The sequence below is a fragment of the Neoarius graeffei genome, chromosome 16 (assembly GCF_027579695.1).
Source record: "Neoarius graeffei isolate fNeoGra1 chromosome 16, fNeoGra1.pri, whole genome shotgun sequence".
NCBI lineage: Eukaryota > Metazoa > Chordata > Actinopteri > Siluriformes > Ariidae > Neoarius > Neoarius graeffei.
In genome coordinates, this window is record NC_083584.1 from 68,169,108 (window position 1) to 68,174,855 (window position 5,748).

A 5,748-nucleotide genomic window follows, 5' to 3' on the forward strand; every position below is an offset into this window, starting at 1 on the left:
TTGGTAATGTTAGTGTTGTGCTAGGCACACAATTTGTTTGTTTTTTATGCTGTTATTTCATCTGGCTTATTGGTTGACGGTGTAGTTTTGGTTTGGCTGTGGTTAGCGATGTCTGAGTTTAATGCAGAGGAATTTATGGACCAGGAAGTAACCCGTGCACATTTAGTTCAGCTAACAAAGCCAAATCTCTTTACTTTGGTTGAATTTTGTGAAGCAGAAGTCTCTCAGGATGCCAAGAAAAATGAAATCATAAACGTGTTGTTATGTTTAGGTGGCACTGATTTAGAGGCGGAAGCTGCGAAGAGAAAACAGTTAAACCAAGAGGAGGAGAGTAAGAAGGAAAAAGATTTGGAGAGGAAAGTCAAAGAAATGGAATTGCTTCAGAAGGATAGGGAAGAGGCTAAGGAGTTAGCGAAATTGGAGCTTGAACAGGCTAAAGTCAGACAGCAAGATAATCAAAGTCAGCACACTCATGAAACCAGATTTGATTTGACCAAGTGTTTTGCTTTAATGCTGAAGTTCAGTGTAGATCAAATAGATGTATTTTTTGACACATTTGAGCGCATTGCACGAGAATGACAGTGGCCTAGGGAAGAATGGGTGACGTTGGTATGTAGGTAGTTGACTGGAAAGGCTCAGGAGGCCTATGCTGCGCTCCGTTCTGAGAATGATACGGATTATGCAGCGGTGAAAAAGGCAGTACTAGGAGCTTTCGAGCTCATTCCTGAAGCATATCGTCAACACTTTCGAACTGAGAAATTAAAGGCTGGACAAACTTATGGAGATCTTTGTAGGCAACAGGAGTTGCTGTTTGATAAGTGGCTCAGGGCAAGTGAAGTTTACACTTTTCAGGAGCTCAGACAGTTGATGCTTTTAGAACAATTTAAGTTTAGTGTCCCACGCCAGCTTGAAGTTCGTCTTAATGAGCAGCTGGTACAGTCTGCCTCTAAGGCTGCTGAATTGGCGGATAACTATGTGTTGATACACAGAGGAGTGTGGTCAGGGAAGTCTGGTGGTGCTCCTTCGCATCATGCTGGTGAGGAGAAGAGAAGTTATGGTCGCTGTAAAGGTGATTCTCCGGTACCTGTTAAAGGGCCACTTGGTGCTGGTCAGCCTATGGTTAGTCGGCCTATTGTTAGTGCTGCTAAGGGGTCGTTTGATGATGTTAGGTGTCATTACTGCAAAAAACTTGGACATATTAAATTATGTTGTCCTGTTTTGCAAAGGAAGGGGCACTTTGATCATGATAGAGATGAAGTTTGTAAAGAAGTTGCTCTAGTCATGCCTGGTTCTATGCAGGGGTTGCATATGGATAGAAGTAGCATAGTAACATCTGTTGTAACTGACCTGGTTTTTAAGGGGTTTGTTTCTGAGGGCTCTGTCTCAGTTTCTGAGGGAGAGCCTGAGGTGATGGTTACCATTTTGAGAGACACGGGAGCAGCACAGTCTTTGCTGTTAGCTGGAGTTTTAGAGCTCCCAGAGAGATAATCTCTGAAGATGTCAGTGCTGGTTGAAGGTGTAGGTGGGGAGTATGGATCTGTTCCTCTCTACAATGTGTTTTTGAGGTCTAATGTGGTTAATGGCTGTGTCCCTATTGGTGTGATGCCTTCACTGCCTGTTAAGGGTGTTAGTCTGTTGCTAGGGAATGACTTGGCAGGGACCCAGGTGTGTATATCACCTGTAGTTAGTGTGTCTTCTTGTTCAAGTCCTGAGACTGAGGCCCTAGAGACTCAGTTTCCAGCAGTTTTTCTGGCTTGTGTTGTCACTCGTGCTATGTCTAAGCACGCATTTTCTGACAAGACATTTGATGAGCGCCCTAGTAAATCGTCAGTGCCATCCCCTGAAGCAGTGGGAATTGTGCTGTAAAAGAAAAAGGAAAGTGAGCTTTTAAATTTGAGAGAGGCTGCTGCTGATTTTGAGGAAAGTCAGACGATAGCTGAGGGATTCTACCTCCAAAACGATGTCTTGATGCACAAATGGAGGCCACCAGACCGACCAGCCACTGAGGACTGGGTGGTGGTTGAGCAGGTGGTGCTTCCCCCCTGTTTTTGACAGGAAGTGTTACGTTTGGCCCATGAAGCAGCCATGGCTGGACATCTAGGAGTTTGTAAGACTCAAGCAAGTTATGAGGCATTTTTATTGGCCGCGCTTGCATAAAGATGTGGTCAATTTTTGTGCACTCTTGTCATGCTTGTCAGGTTTCTGGGAAGCCCAACCAGAAAATTCCAGTGGTGCCTTTGTAGTGGTGCCTTTCCAGCTTAAATGACATCATGACAACTGTCCCCTGGCAGTGAAAGTGCGCATAAGTGAGATGTAAACAAACTTCGGAAATTGGGCAAAACAGTATATTTTAACTGTTTTATTCAATTTTAGGGTGCAGATTAGACACTAGGAAAATTCAATTCACTTTTTGGGTCATTCTTCTAGACAATAAAGTTGATATTCTACGTTTCACCTCCGATCATTGCCTATGACCTTTAAATAGAGGGACAGGTGATTAAGGAAATGAGAGACAGCTGAGTTTCAGTCGGCTGGAGGCAGAGGGCACTGTGTGTCTTGGGAGCTGTAGTTCAGAGTGTCCATGTTTGTGCTCTATCGCTCCAGTTACAGGATTGTATCTATGCCCTTGCAGGATTTTTCATCATTTGAATGTCTTGCTCTGAAGTTTACTGGTGGTCTACCTTTACTGCTTTTGCTCATTTACTGGCCTCCCAGAGTTTCCTCTGTTTTTATTAATGAATTGTCTGAGCTGCTTTCATCTGTCAGTGCTCTATGTCCATCTATACTGGTGCTTGGTGATTTGAACATTCATGTTGACTCAGATAACTGTGATTTTGCTAAAAACTTTGTGGCTGTCCTTGATTGTTTTGATTTCACCCAACATGTAGATTTTCCCACCCACTCAAAGGGTCATATCTTAGATCTTGTTTGTACCCCTGGCATTACACCATCAAATTATATTCCAGAGATTTCTGTGTTTCTGATCACATGGCTATTTTTTTTAATATTGCTGTCCCTGAGCCTCTCCATCGTAGGCGTGAATTTTGCACCATCACATACAGGAACACAAAAAACATAGCTACAGCTGGTTTATTTGACACACTACATCCTATTCTGACCACTAAATCATTAAACTCATCCCCTGAGGAGTTAGTCATGCTCTATAACTCTCACCTTGCTGACTCTCTCAATCACCTTGCCCCCCTGAAGATGCATACTGTCTCTTTCTCTCACTCTGCTCCATGGTTTACACCTGAGTTTTGTAAAATGAAGGCTGCTGGTCAGCAGCTGGAGAGACTTCGTCATAAAACTGGCCTGACGGTTCATGCACTAGCATATAGTAACCATGTCTCTGCCTACAAAGAGTCTCTAATTGATGCCAAGACCAGCTATTACACCACCATCATTTCCAGAGGCCAAGGAAACCCTAGAGCGCTTTTTCTACTGTAAACAAACTTCTTTTGCCTGCTAAAAACTTTCCTCTTACTCCTTCCACTGATCTTTGTTGTAAATTTCTTGAATTTTTCCAAAATAAAATCAACTCTATATACAAGCAGATCAAATCCACTTCCATCACTCCCTCTAATGTCCCCTTTTCCTGTCCACCACCAGTTGGATCTTTATCTGCTTTCTCATTAGTTGATGAGCAGTATGTCTTCGGCTTAGTATCTAAATCCAGGCCTACCACCTGTCTCCTCGACCCTATGCCCACCTCTTTGGTCAAGATTTGCCAGCCAGTTCTCTGTCCCCTGCTGGTAAAGATAATAAACTCATCCCTCTCAACTGGATTAGTCCCTCAGGCTCTCAAAACAGCAGCTATCACTCCTGTCTTGAAAAAACCTGGAGCAGCTATTGATGATTTTAAAAATTATCGCCCCATTTCCAATCTTCCCTTCATTGCAAAAGTCCTAGAGCAGGGGTCACCAAACTTTTTTCTCTGGGGGCCACATTGTCATTCCTGACTGTGATGGGGGCCGGGGTCGGGTCAGCTATATCACATAGAATTGTATGACCCAGACAAATATGACCACCAGCACGCCTCATTGTGTAGTAGAGATTACTAGCCTGGCACGGCCATCCCCACTACTATATCCATACTACTATATCAACACTTGATTCCTGGCACATATTTGTTTATCTTTACTAGTGGTTTGCAAAAGTAGTAATCAAGTCTTCACACTTTGTTTTAATTTGAAATACCACTGATATTCCATTTATTTATTTTCTAATAAAAATAATATCAAAGCTGTCAAGGTAAGAAACATCTGCCTATTTGAGGTGACTGACACTGGCAAAGGTGAGTGGAAAATTATAAATTGTAGGTAGGCCTGTTGATATTATTATTAATAATATAAATAATTGTATGCAGCACTTAATAAAGGTCAAATAAATAGGCCTATAAAATAAATACATTTAAAAAAACAGTGAAATTATAATAATATGAGCAATAGATCAATAGATCACAGCAGTTGTGCTGTGTCCTGCACGTCATTGCTCTCATCCATGGCCAAAGCAAAAAACTCGAATTCTGACGCTCTCTCATTCAGCTGGTCATACACGTTGTCCCCCAAATCTTCGGTTCGCCTGGTCATAGTAGGTGCGGAGAGACTCACCGCATTGAGCGCATCCTTCTTGTCGGGACACACCTCCTCGGCCACAGCAAGCATGCATACTTTAACAAAGTCCCCATCAGTAAACGGCTTTCCATGGGTAGCTAGTAGGTGAGCTACCTTATAGCTAGCTCAGACAGCAGCCTGGTTGATCTGGGTTTGGTGAAGGAATACATTCTGTTGTGCAGCCAGTCCGCATTTCATCCTCCGAATCCTGTCTTCTCTTGTTTGCCCTCGCAAACTAGCATACTCTTTGTGGCGGGTTTCATAGTGATGACGCAGATTATATTCTTTGAAAACCGGCACACTTTCTTTACATACAAGATAAACTGCACGGTCCTTACACTGAACGAAAAAATAATCGGTGGTCCACTGTTCTTTAAAAACTCTGCACTCTCTGTTAGCTTTTCGCTTACCGCTAGCCATTTTGCTGTCCTGAACACTGACAGTTCTCTGCGCATGCGCTGCCGGTCACTGCTTGATCGCGAGCATATGACGAAAATTCGGAAAATATGAATAGTTCATTTTATAACTAAATATCAATTTTAATTGATAAAATCAACAAAATACAAGATGCAGACATATTATTTGCCAAAAAGCAATTTAAAAAAATAGGCCATGACCACTTTTGGGGATTGCCTCATAGGGCCGGTTCAAGTGATGGGGGGCAGAGGGGCTGGGGGGCCGGTCAAAGGGGGGTGGCGGGCCGGATCTGGCCCGCGGGCCGTAGTTTGGTGACCCCTGTCCTAGAGCGTATTGTTGCCAATCAGCTCCAAGAGCATTTAACTCAATATAATCTTTGGGAGAAGTTTCAGTCTGGGTTTAGGGCCATGCACAGCACCGAGACTGCCCTGGTCAAGGTTGTCAATGATTTGCTGTTAGCTGCTGACACTGGCCATGTCAGTATACTTGTTCTCCTCGACCTTACAGCAGCTTTTGACACTGTATGCCACAATCTTTTATTGAGTCGCTTAGAAACTCTGCTTGGCATCACTGGTTCTTCTTTAGCCTGGTTCAAATCTTATCTTACCATGAGAGAACAGTTTGTGTCAATTGGAGACTTTAGATCCCCGAAATCACCCCTCCTTCATGGTGTCCCTCAGGGCTCTGTCTTGGGACCCTTATTATTTGTAATATA